Source organism: Ornithorhynchus anatinus, chromosome 3 (genome assembly GCF_004115215.2).
Source record: "Ornithorhynchus anatinus isolate Pmale09 chromosome 3, mOrnAna1.pri.v4, whole genome shotgun sequence".
NCBI classification, from domain to species: Eukaryota; Metazoa; Chordata; class Mammalia; order Monotremata; family Ornithorhynchidae; genus Ornithorhynchus; species Ornithorhynchus anatinus.
The window spans coordinates 117528390-117545992 of NC_041730.1; the positions used below are offsets into that span (position 1 = coordinate 117528390).

A 17603-nucleotide genomic window follows, 5' to 3' on the forward strand; every position below is an offset into this window, starting at 1 on the left:
TTTACTATATAATGTCATGATGGGGAGGGAACGGGCCTGTTAATTATGTTGTGAACTCCTAAGCACTTAGTACAGAGCTCTGTATATAGTAAGCCCTCAATAAATACCATTGATTGATTATGTGGTAATCTTTGTTCCAAAGCCTGGGATAGATACAAGATAATCAGGTTAGTCCCACATATGTCTAAGAGGGAGAGAGAGAAGAGTCTCATATCCTCATTTTACAGATTAGAAAAATGTGTCACAGAGAAATTAATTTCTCTTGCCCAAGCTCACACAACAGGAAAATTTCAGAGCTAGAATTAGAACTCAAATCTCCTGTCTTCCAGGCCCATTCATTCAATCATATTTATTGAGCACTTACTTTGTGCAGAGCACTGTACAAAGCACTTGGGAAGTACAATTCAGCAACAAATAGAGACAATCCCTGTCCACAATGGGCTCACAATCTAGAAGGGGTGAGAAAGAAAACAAAACAAGTAAACAGGGATCAGTAGCACATTATAAATAGAATTACTATATATATATATTTATATACATATATCAATGATTAATAAAAAATAAATAGAATTATAATTATAAGTGTGTATATATCTCACACGTGTTGTGGAGTGGGGTGGGGAGTAGAGTGAAGGAAACGAGTTGGGGCAATGGAGAGGGGAGAGGAAGCAGAGAAAAAGGGGGCTTATTCTGGAAAGGCCTCCTGGAGGAGGGGAGCTTTCAATATGGCTTTGAAGGGGGAAAGTGTGCTAGTTTGGTGGATTTGAGGAGGGAGGGCATTCCAGGTCACAGGTCGACAGTGGGACAAGGGAGAAGAGCCACAGTGAGTAGGTTAACATCATCAGAGCAGAGTGTGCAGGCTGGAACTTAGAAGGAGAGAGTGAGGTGAGGTAAGAAGGGGCAAGGTAAAGGAGAGCTTTGAAGCCAATGCTTTCCACCAGGACAAGCTGTCTTAACCTTTTCTAATAGATATACCAGAAAGAGAAACAATTTCTGCTTTCACACTATAACTCTTCTGTGCATCTGATCCCAGGAAAATTCCATATCTTGTGATGCAGTGATTCCATCAATACATTAACTAGGAGGTTCAACCAGATTCTGGAGGTAAAAATTGGAGGGACAAAAAATGTCTATTAAGCCTCTAATACTAATAATGACCTGGCGATCAGCCATTTCACAACACTTAATGACCAACAATCTCCACTTCTTCAACCAGTCATTAGCTATAGGAACATGCCCTCTTACTGGCAGGGAAACATTCAAATATCTTTTTTAACTACGTTTGAAAAAAGATTCAGAAAGTTCCTACTGCCCAGCTGTTGGAATGACTTTCCAAAACAACAAAGCACTCTACATCCTCCTTTGAGCATGGAGGATTGTCTCTCTTTTTTGCTGTATTGTACTTTCCAAGTGCTTGGTACAGTGCTCTGCACAAAGTGCTCAATAAATACGACTAAATGAATTCATGAATAAATGACATTGTGTCTCGGAGCACTTTCTCACATGGATTCTTCTCACAGTTTCAAAGTCAGAGTCGAAGTAATGATTAGTACCATGGAGCAGTGGATAGAGCACAGGCCTGGGAGTAAGAGCTCACATGTTTTAATCCTGGTTCCACCACTTGTCTGCTGTGTGACCTTGGGCAAATCACTTCACTTCTCCATGCCTCAGTTACCTCATCTGTAAAATGGGATTAAGCCTGTGAGTCCCACTTGGGACAGGGACTGTGTCCAACCTGATTACCTTATATCTATCCCATCACTTAGAACAGTGCTTGAAACAAAAGTAAGCGCTTAACAAATACCATTATTATTATTTTCTCTGCTTCCAATTAGCATCCCTTAAATATCAGAGATAATCCTTGCATCTAGGAAATTATATTCGTCGTGAGTTTGTAGAGCTAGAAAAATGCACTTGAAGCCTCTTTATGGTCAGGTAAGAAAGGGCAAATACAGCTTTGAAGCCCAAACTGGCTTGTTCCTGTCAAAAGCACAAACCTCTTTACAGGACCATTGTCATTTATATAAGGAGTTACAGCTTAGTCCTGGAAACCAATGGGTTTGGCTGCATTTCTCATACAAACCTGTTGGTTTTCCCAAACTAAGGTGTAATTCAATACCTTCACTTCTTCCACTCTCATCTGTGACACCCTTCCACTTAGATTTGCACCTTTATTCACCTCTCCTTCAGCCCCATAGTACTTATGTACATAGCCATGACTTTTGTATTTATTTATATTAACGTCTGTCCCCCTCTAGACTGTAAACTCATTATGAGCAGGGATTGCTTCTAGCATATCTGTTATATTGTACTCTCCCAAGTGCCTAGTACAGGGCTCTCAACACAGTGAGCGCTCAGTAAATACAATTGATTGATTAATAGGGGAAGTCTTGATTTCCAGGCCTTAAGGGCTAGAACTTCCAAACTTTAACACGATGCTGAGGAAGCCACTTTAACAGAAGCACAATAACTTACCTACTCTTGGATACAGTAAAAGTGTTTGGGGACTCACAAAGTCCCTATCCATCCCCTCCAAAACACCTCACACGTCTTTCTCACTTGAAATGTCTCCAGTTTGCATTACCCCTAGGCAAAAGGTTTAAAAGATAAATTGTGACTCTGCACTCAGTAGATGCTCAATAAATAATAATAATGATAATTATGGTATTTGTTAAGTGCTTACTATAAGCCAGGCACTATACTCTGCTCTGGGTAGATACAAGATAATTGGGGTGGACACTGCCCTATCCCATATGGGGATCACATCTTAACCCCCATTTTACAGATGAGGTACTGAGAAACATGGAAGTGAAGTGACTATTCCCAGTCACACAGCAGACAAGTGGTAGATCCTGGATTAGAACTGAGGTCCTCCTGAATCTCAGCCATGCTCTTTCTGCCACAATATGCTGCTTCTAAATACCATTGATTGATGAAAATGAAATGTATTTCTAGTGGCACAGCCATACAATTGCATTTCTTTGTCCTTACTGTAATCCTTTCATTGCAAGTTTATTTTTATGTTGCTTTCCTGCTTTCATCATGTACTCACTGTATAACCAGAGATGAAGTAATTACAGGAAAAGCAAGATTCATCTCTGTTAGTGATGGAAGAACCAGTTTGGATAAGATTTGTTGCAGTGAATGTTCACCCGAATGTGAAAGATGGTTGACAATACTTTAAATATATATGCTCTAAATACATTCTGGAACTTTGCAACTCTTAGTTTTGGCCAGGTCTTTCCGAAGGAACTCCAAAACATATGGTGTGTAGACCAACCAGAACTAGAAAGTCTACTCAAAACCATCTTAACAACAGTGGTCCCTAATCCAATTGTGCAGGGTAGTAGGGGACAAAATAAGTTGTCAGAATCCAAATTGGGGAATTCAGGTGAGAATACCTCAAATAATAATAATGGCGGTATTTGTTAAGCACTTACTATGTGCAAAGCACTATTCTAAGTGCTGGAGGGAAACAAGGTGATCAGGTTGTCCCACGTGGGGCTCACGGTCTTCATCCCCATTTTACAGATGAGGGAACTGAGGCACAGAGAAGTGAAGTGACTTGCACAGAGTCACACAGTCTCTCACTCCTCTCCCCAGTTCCCACCTCTTCTTTCATCCTCCCCATTTGTCCTCAGGGGAAGATGTCCCAACTACCTCTCAATCTACCCCTTCCGCCTGCACCTTCGACCCTATCCGTCCTTCATACCTTACAAAAGTACTGTGCCCACTCATTCAGTCGTATTTATTGAGCGCTTACTTCTAACTCTCATTCTCTGATGTCCCTTTTTCCTTTGCTTTTAAATATATCCACATGTCTTTTATCCTTAGTAAGCCTCTCTCTTGACCCTACTGCACCATCCAGCTTTTCCCCATCTCCATCCAAACCCCTCCCTTATGCCCACTGAATTTCACTTAAACTGCTTTGTTGTCTAAGGACACCAACAATCTTCTCATAAAATTTAATGGACTCTACTCCAACCTAAACTACCTTGAACATTCATTTGCCTTTGACACTGTGGAATAGCTCTTTTCATAGTATTTGTTAAGCACTTACTGTACTCCAGAACTATACTAAGCACTGGGCACTGTGCTAAGCCCTTCTCCTGGAATCACTAACCTTGGTTTCTCTGACACTCTACTCTCCTACTTATACTCCTACCTCTCTGGTCGCTCCTTCTCAGTGTCCTTTGGCAACTCATCTGTCTCCCACTTCCTGTGGGTTTTGCGCAAGACCCATTTCTGAGCCCACTTCTATTGGCAATCTACGCACCCTCACTAGGGGAGCTAATCTGTTCTTATGGCTTCAACTACCACCTCTAGGTAGATGACCCCCAAATATACCTCACTAGTCCCACTCTCCACTCCGTAATCTTGCCTCTCCTCCTACCTTCAGGATATCACTCTATGGGTGTCCCATTAGGACCTAAAATACAATACATTCCAAACTGAACTCATCTCCCCAGCCTAAATCCACTACTCCCTCTTACTTTCTCATTACTATTGGCAACACCATCATCCTCCCAGTGCCTGCAACCTTGTCTTTATTTGTAACTCTTCTCTCTCTTTCAACCCCCCAGAGCCAGTCAGTCACTAAATCCTGACCATTCTTTACAACTTCTCCAGAATCCACCCTTTCCCCTCCATCCAAATACCTCCTTGTGGACAGGGAATATGTCTCTTATGTTGCTATAGTGTACTTTTCCAAGTTAGTACAGTGCCTGCATACAGCACTAAATGAATACGATGGCTGAATGACACCATATGGGACCAAATACTTCTCATTTCCCGAATCAACAAGGGCAAACTCCCCACAACCTCTGTGCCTCCAGATGTTCCCCTCTCCAGTTTAGACTTCACTATCCTGTCTGAATCATTTTTCTGAAACATCTCACTGCACAAGTCTTCCCATTCCAAAACCTCCAATGGTAAGCTCCTTATGGGCAGGTAATGTGCCAACTATCAGCTAACCTCAGTGCTTATATTGGTTTACTTATCCTCATTAGCTTACATTCGTGCCAATATTAACTTATGTTTAATAACTGTTGCATTAATTTCTACCTGCTTCTTCTCTCAGCAGCTGTTTTATCTTATGCAGTTGAGTCATCTCCGACCCATAGTGACACTATAGACATCTCCCAGAACGCACCACCTTCATCTGCAATCATTCGAGTGGTGTATCCATAGAGTTTTCATGGTAAAAATATGGAAGTGGTTTACCATTGCCTCCTAACATGCAGAAAACGAGTCTCCCACCTAGACTCTCTTCCATGCTGCTGTTGTCCAGCGCAGGTGAGCTTTGACTTGTAGCAGAAGGCCTTCCACTCGCTGGCCACTCTCCAAGCTAGAAATGGAACAGTTATGCCTCTGCTTGATTCTCCCTTCTGTAGTCGAGAATGGTAGAGCCCTGAAAACTCTCCAGGCGTGACCCTAAGAGGAGTCTCAGCAGCTGTAGCATTGTCTTTTCTCCCACTGTTTAAAATGGTCACATCCGTGTTACTCAATTGTAGTCTCCCAAGAACTCAAAATGGACACACGGTTTTTTGCCCAGAGTAGAGTCCACTTTTAAATACTTCAAACCAGAATGGGAATACTGGCATTTAGTATTTTACCAGTACTCTCTGTTCTGCTCTGGAAAGTTCTGGCTTACCTCAACTGCTGCCCTAGCCTCACTTTTAACATTAAGCAAGCTCGAGTCTCCCCCAGCTTTGGCCCTGGTCCAACTTCCCAATAAGGTCTTTTACTTCATAGTAAAATCAACAAAGCAACAGCTTTATTGAACATCTATCGTGTGCAGAGCACTACAACAATAATAATGTTGGTATTTGTTAATCGCTATGTGCTGAGCACTGTTCTAAGCACTGGGGTAGATACAGGGTAATCAGGTTGTCCCAAGTGAGGCTCACAGTCTTAATTCCCATTTTACAGATGAGGTAACTGAGGCACAGAGAAGTCAAGTGACTTGCCCCCAGTCACACAGCTGATAGGTGGCAGAGCCGGCATTAGAACTCATAACCTCTGACTCCTAAGCCCATGTTCTTTCCACTGAGCCACACTGCTTCTCTATGAGCTCTTGGGAGACTACATTTGAGTAAGAGAGACCCTGTCCTCAAGTATTTTACAATTTAATGGGAGAGACAGATGTACCATCCATAAATGGTTGGAGTAATTAATTAATTAATGTTGGTATTTGTTAAGCGCTTACTATGTGCCGAGCACTGTTCTAAGCGCTGGGGTAGATACAGGGGAATCAGGTTGTCCCACGTGGGGTTCACAGTCTTAATCCCCATTTTACAGATGAGGGAACTGAGGCACAGAGAAGTTAAGTGACTTGCCCACAGTCACACAGCCGACAAGTGGCAGAGCTGGGATTCGAACTCATGAGCCCTGACTCCAAAGCCCGTGCTCTTTCCACTGAGCCACGCTGCTTCTCCGTAGAAACATTGCCATGGCTGCAGAGAGCAGAAGCATGTAGGAATAGATCCAATCATTAATAATAATAATGATGGTATTTGTTAAGCACTTTCTTTGTGTCAAGCACTGTACTAAGCTTTGGGTTGGATACAAGCAAATCAAGTTGGACACAGTCCCTGTCCCACGTGGGCTCACAGTCCCAATCCCCTTTTACAGAGGAGGAAACTGAGGCATGGAAAAGAAGTGACTTGCCCAAGCTCACGCAGCAGACAAGTGGTAAAGCTGAGGTTAGAACCAATGACCTTCTGACTGCCAGGCCCGTGCTCTATACACTAAACCATACTGCTTCTAAGCACTAAACATTGTACTAAATTCTGGGGTAGATAATAATAATAATAATAATAATGTTGGTATTTGTTAAGTGCTTACTATGTGCAGAGCACTGTTCTAAGTGCTGGGGTAGATACAGGGTAATCAGGTTGTCCCACTTGAGGCTCACAGTTAATCCCCATTTTACAGATGAGGTAACTGAGGCACAGAGAAGTTAAGCGACTTGCCCACAGTCACACAGCTGACAAGTGGCAGATCCGGGAGTCGAACTCATGACCTCTGACTCTGAAGCCCAGGCTCTTTCCACTGAGCCATGCTGCTTCCCACATGGAAGCATGGACACAGATTGGACACAGGCTCTGTCCCACATGGAGCTCAGATTCTAAGTGGGAGGAACAGGTATTCAATCCCCATTTTACAGATGAGGAAACTGAGGCATAGACATTTCAAATGACTTACCATAGGTCACACAGCAGGTAAGTGGCAGAGTTGGGACTAAAACCCATGTGTCTTCAATCTCAGCCCCATGGTCACGAGGCCTCACTTTTCTGAAGCATACTGCAAATAGTAGAGTCAGATCTCACCTAGTCCTTTTGTCATCTCCTTCTTTCCTGCCTCTCTCCAAATTCCCTTCAATATGAGAAATAGCATCTATAAGTCAGGATTTCACCACATTGCCTTTGGCTGCAAGACTCCATCCTATCACTTAGTGCTCCCAAATAGGGAAACTAGGTTGATTAGAATTATTTCATATGTTTGAAGGTGCAGTAAGTCCATGCCGGCTTTGATATTAGAAATACAGTTTGGGAAGAACCTTTGAAAAATTGCAAATGCTCAATACATAAGACAATAAAGCAAGAAATGATTAAAATGAACAACATACACTCAGGCATCTGCCGCTGACGGTCAAAGCTGATGAGCTCTTCAGACATGTCCCTAGCTTTGTGACTCACAGGAACTAACAATCGATAATAATGTTGGTATTTGTTAAGCGTTTACTATGTGCAGAGCACTGTTCTAAGCGCTGGGGTAGATACAGGGTAATTGATGAAACTGAGTATTACCAGCAGAAACAGTGGTTCCATCAGAAGGGCTCAGAGAGGAGGGCAAGTTCAGTGAGGGTGAAATGGATCAAACAGGGGAAACTGGAAAGGAATAGCAGAAAGCTCAAGACTCTCCTGGAAACTCTATTTACTTAAACTTGCATTCTAATTGGTTGAAATCTACAAGTCACATAAGACCAAGACCTATTAATTTTGTTCAGCTAGACGAGGAAACACTACTTCTCTGTTACTAATCATTGCCTCCTGCCAAGAGACATTTTTCCAAAACTCAGTACAGAGGAGAAAACATCTCAAGAGCTACCCAGCATGTACCAAATGCGTATAAGAAGCACTGTCATATTTCTGGGAGCACCTAATGAATCAGCAGGAAGAGAAATGAACACTAACCATGGTTCAGTAAGACTTTACACATGAAGAAAAGAAAACATACCTGCACAGAAGGGTTAAAGAAAGTAAAGCAGTACAGTTTTTACACCCTGACTTTCAGAACTGCTGATGTAGACTGAAGGAGACATTAACAAATGCCCTAAATGGATTAAAGAAATCATCTCAGCAAAATCTGCATTAAGAAAGCAGCTCCTGTTGTAACAAAAAAGTGGTTTTATATTGTGCCTGACTTCCAGCGTGGCACAGTGGAAAGAGCACGGGTGTAGGAGTCAGCGGACGTGGGTTCTAATCCCAGCTGTGCCATTTATCTGATGTGTGATCTTGAGCAAACCACTTAACTTCTCTGTACCTCAGATACCTCATCTGTAGAATGGGGATTAAGACTGTGAGCCCTACGTGAGACAACCTGATTACCTTGTATCTACCCCAGAACATAGAACAATGCTTGACACATAGTAAGTGCTTAACAAATACCATCATTATTATTATTATTATTATTACCTGATATATTAATGAATGGAATTTTAAGGAAAATGGAAGTTACTTTAAGAAGCGATCAAGGAATGGTATTCATTCAATCATATTTATTGAGCCCTAATTATGTGCAGAGCACTATACTCAGTACCTGGGAGAGAAGCAGTGTGGCTCAGTGGAAAGAACACGGGCTTAGGAGTCAGAGGTCATGGAGTCTAATCTCAGCTCCGTCACCTGTCAGATGTGTGACTTTGGGCAAGTCACTTCACTTCTCGGTGCCTCAATTACCTCATCTGTAAAATGTGGATGAAGACTGTGAGCCTCACATGGGACAACCTGATTACCCTGTATCTACCCCAGCGCTTAGAACAGTGCTTGGCACATAGTAAGTGCTTAACAAATACCAACATTATTATCATTTTTACAGTAGAACAATGAACAGACAGTCCCTCTCCACAACAATCTTACAATCTAGAGCATTTTTCTAGCACTGTACAAAAAACTTAGTGAACACTGTACGCCATACTTGTGGACAGTAGAAAGGTTAGGAAAGTATAGTTGTGGACAGTTTGTAGACAGAATCCTTGTCCTTTAGGAGTTTATAATCTAGCAGAGATCAAGAAAAGTGGTTGTTCAGTAGCAGTGAAGAGAGAACAATGTCTGACTACTGCTTATGTCTGTCTCCCCCTCTTTTAGACTTTGAGTCCGTTGTGGACAGAGATGGCCTCTGTTGCTGAATTGTACTTCCCAAGGGCTTAGTACAGTGCTCTGCACACAGTAAGTGCTCAATAAATATGATTGAATGAACAATGAGGCACAGTCCAAGCACTTATAGCTGATGGAGAGCAGCAAAGATGTCAATTTACCCCCATCCAACTGCCTATAGATCCCTTTGGTTCTACAATGGATCGGCACGAACTGCACAGTGACACTTTCATCAGGAGAAATTTTGAGGATGATCTGATAAACAGTTTATAGTTGCTCCTGATGGACTGTCTTCACAGTTAATAACTGTGGTATTTGTTAAGTGCTTACTATGTGCCAAGCCTTGTTCTAAGCACAGGGTTGGTACAAGGTAATCAGGGTGGGCACAGTCCCTGTGCCCCATGGGGCACAAATTCTTTATCCCTATTTTATAGACGAGGCTTGTCCATGGTCACACAGCAGACACAGCAGAGCCGGGATTAGAACCCGCATCCTCTGACTCGCAGGATCGTGCTCTTTCCACTAGGCCAAGTTGCTTCTCAAGGTTAAATGATGAAGTCACCTGATCATGAGACAAGGGAGTGGTGCCAGGGAAGGGGAGGTGGGACTTTCCATGACTCTCATTTCAGCAGTGAAATGAAGGTGGGATAGGTGGAGGAAGGGCAGGCAGGGAAGAGCACTTAAGAATACTTGTTATGTTCTCCCCTTTTTAATTATTTAGGAATTCATAGGCGGCCACTCCCTCTTTGATTATGACTTTCATCTCTCTCTCGGGCCCCTCTTCCTCTAGAGCTGCCCCAGTACCAGGATTAGGGGGATGAAATCTCTGGCATGCAGATGTTTCTGCTCGAGATGTGTGGGGGTTGCAGAGGGTAGAGAGTGAAATGGGACCCGGGCACCCAGCTACAAGACTGCTGCCCCGAGTCCCTTCACAGGGGCACGGGGAACGAGTCCCTGCTGCCAGGATTCCTCTCCCAGAGACGGACACACAATCTTTCTGCTGGGAATGCACACAAGGTTTCCTCTTAGAGGTCTTCCCTGACTAAGCCCTACTTTTCTCTTTTCCTACTCCCTTCTGCGTCTCCCTGTCTTGCTCCCTTTATTCATCCTGCCCTCCCACCCCCACAGCACTCGTGTACATATTTATAATTTATTTATATTAATGTCTGTCTCCTCTTCTAGACCGTAAGCTTGTTGTGGGCAGAGAATATGTCTATAATTATACTGTATTCTTCCAAGCCACCTAGTACAGTATTCTGCACACAGTAAACAATAAATAAGATAGACTGACTGACTAACTCTTCCGGGAATGTATGCAGTTTCCTCTTCTGGAGATAAGCATAGAGTTTCCTCTGCTGGGTATACAGGTACAATTTCCTCTGCTGGGTACATGTGCATAGTTTTCCTACTAGGTAGACATGCACAGTTTCTTCTGCTGGGGATGCTTGCACACTTTCTTCTGTCAGAGGAATCTGCATGAATTTCTCCAGCTGGTGATTCATTCCTTCATTCAATAGTATTTATTGAGCGCTTACTATGTGCAGAGCACTGTTCTAAACACTGGGGTAGATACAGGGTAATCAGTTTGTCCCACAGTAGGCTCACAGTCTTAATCCCCATTTTCCAGATGAGGTAACTAGGCACAGAGAAGTTAAGTGACTTGCCCATAGTCACACAGCTGAGAAGTGGAAGAGCTGAGATTCGAATCCATGACCTCTGACTCCCAGGCCCGTGCTCTTTCTACTGAGCGACGCTGCTCACGGGCCTGGGAGTCAGAAGGTCATGGGTTCTAATCCCAGTTACGCTACTTGTCTGCTGTAAGAATTTAAGCAAATCACTTAACTTCTCTGTGCTTCAGTTACCTCATCTGTAAAAAAATGGGGATTTAGAGTGCGAGCCCAAGGTGGGACAGGGACCATGTCCAACGTGATTAGCTTGTCTCTTCCAGCACTTAGAATAGTGCTTGGCACATAGTAAGTGGTTCAAAAGTACCTAATTATTATTATTGTTAGGTGCTAGGCTGGAGTCAGATTGCGTCACCTAACTGGCAGATGTCAATCATGTCAGCCCCTTTAGGCTCTAAGTTCTTTGTATGCATAGAACATGTCCGCCAACTTTGTCGTGTTGTACTCTCCCAAGCACTCGGTGCTTGGCACATAGTAAGCGCTTAACAAATACCATAATAATAATAATAATACTCTAAATGCGGTGAGAACTCATCAAGTACCACTAATTGATTGATTGAGGATGTGACACCATGTTGGGTCATGATTCTTCAACCCCTTCTTCTAGGGATTGGAAGATCTGACAGGATACCCAGCCGGATTTGCAATCCAAACTAATGCCTCTCATGAAAATCACCCCACACCCCCGCAATCAAGTACCCATCCCTGTAGTCCAAGGATCATGACTTCCCACAGCTAAACTGTGATTATCATCCAAAACCAAGGTAACCTGGGAGAAGATCTGCTGTTTTTGTGCTTTCTCACCATAGGCCAATTAACTGAGTCCTTCAACAGAAATGCTATGAATTCTCAGTCTCTTATGTATTTAGTAAACTAATCAGTTATCAATAATTCCACATGTTCAGTTTCCAAAGCAGTGTAAATTACAGTAGGTGGAAAAGTGCCCAATGAGAGCTCTTGCCTGAGACCAGAGGTATGGAAAATGGCCTGATTTAGGAACAAGTCCTATTCACTATGGTACCTGGAACATAAAGGAATACTGATGAATAGCAATCTGGACTGAAATCCCAGTAAGATTCTTTGGACTTTCCCTAGGTTATTCTATCTAGAAGAGGGAGCCCCCTGAAAGAGATGATTAGTGCCTCCTGTCAATTGGCTTAGATCTCCCTCATCTCCATTTGTGTCAAGGAAACAACTGGAGAAAACTGATCAAGGGGGTATTGTGACAGTTAATTTGGCCTCCAGAGGTCTGCTTGGCTTGGTTGTAAGCTTCCGTCAGGACTCCCATGGCTGTACAAGACCTGGCCTTTACCTGCACCCTTCAGGTCTTTCCTCAGACTTCTGCACCTGTTTTGGTAAACCAGTCCCTAGTTTTTCTACTTAGCACCAAGATGAGTTTTCTAAATAGAGCACCTCAAATTTACCTGATGCTGCAACCTTCCATGTCCTTGAAAAATAATTTCAATTCTAGTAATAATAATAATAATAATGTTGGTATTTGTTAAGCACTTACTATGTGCCGAGCACTGTTCTAAGCGCTGGGGTAAACACAGGGGAATCAGGTTGTCCCACGTGGGGCTCACAGTTAATCCCCATTTTACAGATGAGGGAACTGAGGCACAGAGAAGTTAAGTGACTTGCCCACAGTCACACAGCTGACAAGTGGCAGAGCTGGGATTCGAACTCATGAGCCCTGACTCCAAAGCCCGTGCTCTTTCCACTGCGCAAACGGTTGTAATTTTGCGCATCTAACTTGAATGAAACTGTTTCCGATGCCTGGGTTGGGGCCACCAAACTTAAATATAACTGCCTCACAAAGGTATTTCTGTCCCATCTCACAGTGGCATGATTACGAGCCTGGACAAGATACACTAAACTCAGTGAGAACAGGTATTGCTCTTTATAGAAAAAAGGTGTAAAATCACTTTTGCTAAATCTAAATATCGATCAGAAAATCAAGGACAAATTGGATGTAACAAGCAACATTAATTATAATCAAAAAGAGCATATTTTAGAAAATCCCATCCTTTCCTTTAAATTCGGTTTTAAACTACTGTTTCAACAGCACTAGAATTCTAGGAAGAGTCCTCGGCCAGTCTAGTGTAGACCTTCTTTCAGGTAACCCTTCGGCAAGCATAACCTTCACTCCTAAAATGGGGGTTGCATTTCACTCACAGAGCACAAGAAATGAAGACTAATATAGTCTTGCAAATATGAGATGATTGACATGCATGCAGCTCTTCTCCTGATTATAAAGATGGTATTTGTTAAGTGCTTACTATATGCAAAGTACTGTTCTAAGCGCTGGGGGGGATACAGGTTGTCCCAAGTGAGGTTCACAGACTTAATCCCCACTTTACGGATGAGGGAACTGAGGCACAGAGAAGTTAAGTGACTTGCCCAAAGTCACACAGCTGACAAGTGGCGGAGCCGGGATTAGAACCCAAGACTTCTGACTCCCAAGCCTGGGCTCTTTCCACTGAGCCACACAGCTTCTTGTAGTTAGTGATTAGTAACAAGGCGGGAGTTGTAGTCTAGTTAAATAAAAATAATAATAATAATAATAATAATAATAACAATTATAATGGCATACCTTAAGTGCTTACTATGTGCCAAGCACCGTTCTAAGAGCTGGGGAAGATACAAGATTATGAAGTTGTCCCAGGTGGGGCTCACAGTCTTAATCCCCATTTTACAGATGAGGTAACTGAGGCACAGAGAAGTTAAGTCCGAAGTCACATAGCTGACAAGGGATGGTGCCAGGATTAGAACCCCTGACCTCTGACTCCCAAGTCCATGCTTTTTGCACTAAGCCATGCTGGAGTCAATCCAGCAATGGGGTTCCAGGAATCAGTTTGTTCTTGAGTAAATGTAATTAAGATTTCCTGTGAATTTTTGAGGAATGAATAATTAATCTCACCAGTTTTCTCTCCTCAGAAATTATCCCAACTATTCAACATCACATCATCATATATTTCCATAACTATATATAGGAGGACCAGTTCCTAACTGTAGAGAGAAAAAATTTGAGGCATCATTATAGGCCTCCTGCTTTCTATATACCTCCTCCAGACCATAAACTCATTGTGGGCAGGGAAATGTACCTGTTTATTGTTCCACCGTTTTCTCCCAAGTGCTTAGAATAGTGCTCGGCACACAGTAATTGCTCAATAAATACGAATGGATGAATAGTCTTCTTCATCCATCAGGCTTGATTATTTCTCCTCCATTCTCTTTCTCTTGCTGCTGAATAAACCCACCAAAGTTTCCAATATGTTGGCCATATGGAATCCTGTGTCTTGCCTTCTTTAAATTGTTCCTGGAAACTATATTCCTACATTCTTAACCTCAATACAACACTTCACATTCATCTATCAATCCTGATTCAGTGGCTTATAATAATTATGGTATTTGTTAAGAGCTTACTATGTGCCAGGCACTGTACTAAGTACAGGGTGGATACAAGCAAATTGGACAAGGACTCTATCCCTGTCCTACGTGGGGCTCACAGTTTCAATCCCCATTTTACAGATGAGATAACTGAGGCCCATAAAGCAAAGAAACTTGCCCAAAGTCACCCAGCAGACAAGTGGTGGATCTGGGATTAGAATCCGTGACCTTCAGGCTGCCCGGCCCGAGCTCCATCCACTAAACCTTGCTTTAAATTCCAATTCTTATGAATTTTCCTTTAATAGATTTAAATGGATTGTAGCCACGCTTGTTTGAATGGGGATATTTAAGGTTAATTCTCCAGTGAAGATTCATCTTCACCTTTTTATAATGGCATCTGTTAAGTGCCTACTATATATCAGGCTGTACTAAGCACCTATTATGAGAAAAAAAAAAAACTCAAGAAAGCATCATTTCCATATGGACCCGCAGTGAGTGTTGTAAGCCTCAAGGCAAGGACTCCATGTCTGGTATTAAATGCAGAATGCCATTGGCATTCAATAAATAATTCACTAGAACAATAAACCATGTAAATTCACAGAGGAATTGGTGGATATAAGCACTAACTCTATTACTTTAGGGTTCAATATGTATAAAGACTTTTGACTGTACAGTAGCAGCAGTCAAAGAAAATCTAGCAAGTTTCAATCTATACTGTTTGGAAGCATGAAATAGATGTAAGTAGACATGATCCTTGCCCTCAGAAATCTTCTTATCTTGCGGAGGAGTTTCTATTTAATTTTCAAACTAATTTTTCTAAGTTTCCACTCAAAAAAGCTGCCATTCCTTATCATGTTCAACTATCCTCTTCAGGGCTGTACTAGGAGGTTGGTGAATGTCTAAACATGAAATCTTTTTGGTTCTGAAACTCTTTTGACAGGAGCAGCGTTGGAATATATGGAGCAGAGGGAGATGATTTGTTTGATAGGAAGGGAAACTCCTGGATATGAGCACCAGTTCTAGTAATGAGAGTCACACTGACTGGGTCACCTCAATTCCCAAGCTTCTGCTTTATCCATTCATTCATTCATTCATTCATTCATTCGTATTTATTGAGTACTTATTGTGTGCAAAGCACTGGATTACACGTTTGGGAGGGTACACTATAACAACAAACAGACACATTCTCTGACCACAGCCAGCTACAGTCTAGAAGATGAGACAGACATTAATACAAATAAATTAACTACAGATATGTACTCTCCATGAATGTACAGAGAAAGAATAATCTGGAAGGCAATTATAATGGTATTAACTATGTACTACTTGCCAAACTCCATGCTAAGCACTGGGACAGATACAAGATAATCAATCAGTTGGATTTACTGAGCATTTTCTCTGCTCAGAGCACTCTAAGGGCTTGGGAGAGTACAGTATAACAGAGTTGGGAGACACAGTCACTGACCACGACAAGCTTACATTCTAGAGGGGGAGCAGACATTAATGTAGATAAATAAATTATGGAAATTAATTCATTCAATTGTATTTATTGAGTGCTTACTGTGTTCAGAGCACTGTACTGAGCAGTTGGGAGAGTACAATAAAACAATACACAGACATATTCCCTACTTACGGTGAGTTTGTAATATGTATGGATAATATATAAGATTCTGTCTCTATCTCAGAGAGAGAACAGGCATTTTATTCTCATTTTACAGATGAAGATACTGAAGCACAGATAAGTCAAGTGACTTGCCCAAGTCACAAGCAGACAAACCTCAGAGTCAGGACTCAGTCCTGGGTTTTCTGACTCCCAATCCTGAGCTTTCTTCAATAGGCTTCACTGGCTCCCATTAAGGTCTTTTTCACAGACAGAATAGAAAGAAGGAGATAAAATAGCTGCAGAGAAGCAAACCTGGTCTAGTGGAGAGAGCACAGGCCTGAGAGTCAGAAGGACCTGAGTTCTAAGCCCAGCTCTGTCACTTCTCTGCTGTGTAACCTTGGGCAAGTCACTTCACTTTGCCTCAGGTACCTCATATGCAAATTGGGGGGTTAAAATAGAGAGCCTCATGTGGGTCATGGACCATGTTCAACCTGATTAACTTATATCCACCCCACACTTAATACAGTGCCTAACACATAGTTAGCACTTAAGTGCCATAAAAAATAGCAAAAGGAGAGATGTAGGTTAGAAATAAAGACATTCTTCCTGAGGATGAAGATTGAGGCATTTTAGATACTTGTTCTGTGTCATGCCATCAAATCATTTTCAACCCATAGTGACACAATGAACACATCTCTCCCAGAATGCCCCACTCTCTGTTTGCAATCATTCTGGAAGTGTATCCATTGAGTTTCCTTGGTAAAAATACAGAAGTGCTTTACATACAGTAAACCATAAGTCTCCACCCTCAACTCTCTCCCATGTTGCTGCTGCCCAGCGCAGGGAAGTTTTGACTTGTAGCAGATTGCCTTCCACTTACTAGTCACTGCCTAAGCTAGGACTGGATTGGGTATGTCTCTGCTTGACTCTCCCTCCTGTAGTTGAGACTGGTAGAGTATTGGAAACTCTCCAGGTGCAATACTGAGAGGGGATTTTAGGTACTGGATTTTGAGAAAGGATTAGACTTCATAAAAGTCCTCTTTCAATCTCATGCCTCCCTCCAGCTATTTATTGGTCCATCTCTCTTTTCTCATACTTATTCAAACTCCTGGACCTGTCTACAAATAACTTCACACCTATTGCCTTCATCTACTCTCCACTGATTCAGCCCCTGGAAGTCCTATTCTGGAAAGTTGAATCTTGGAACTCTTTCTCCACCAGTCTTGACCCTCTACCTCTCTCCTTCAGAGCCTCCCCTCCACCATCAAATTGGACTACAACAAGTTCCTAAAGTCTTCTAGGCAAATATGATTGGTCTCACACATATCGGCAAGGGAGGACACCTGCATCCTATGGGTGGTAGCTGGCAGAAGAAGCTACATTAAAAAAAAAATCAACAGATAGGATAGACAATAATGTACGTATCGGTCATTTAAAAAATCAGTTTCCTAAGCCTGTCTCACCTTTTGGAGATTTTATCCCAAACGTATCCTTTGATACCTTATTCCTAGCAGCTTAGTAAATATTTATATAATTACTGGTTGGCTG

General features: G+C 42.2%; 1 non-coding gene across 1 annotated transcript; it reads right to left on the reverse strand.

The window, feature by feature from the left end:
• Positions 1-16908: 16908 nt before the first annotated feature.
• Positions 16909-17046, reverse strand: LOC114810883. The gene has a single exon (XR_003758573.1). It is a non-coding gene; the product is annotated as a small nucleolar RNA SNORA7 (small nucleolar RNA).
• Positions 17047-17603: the final 557 nt, after the last annotated feature.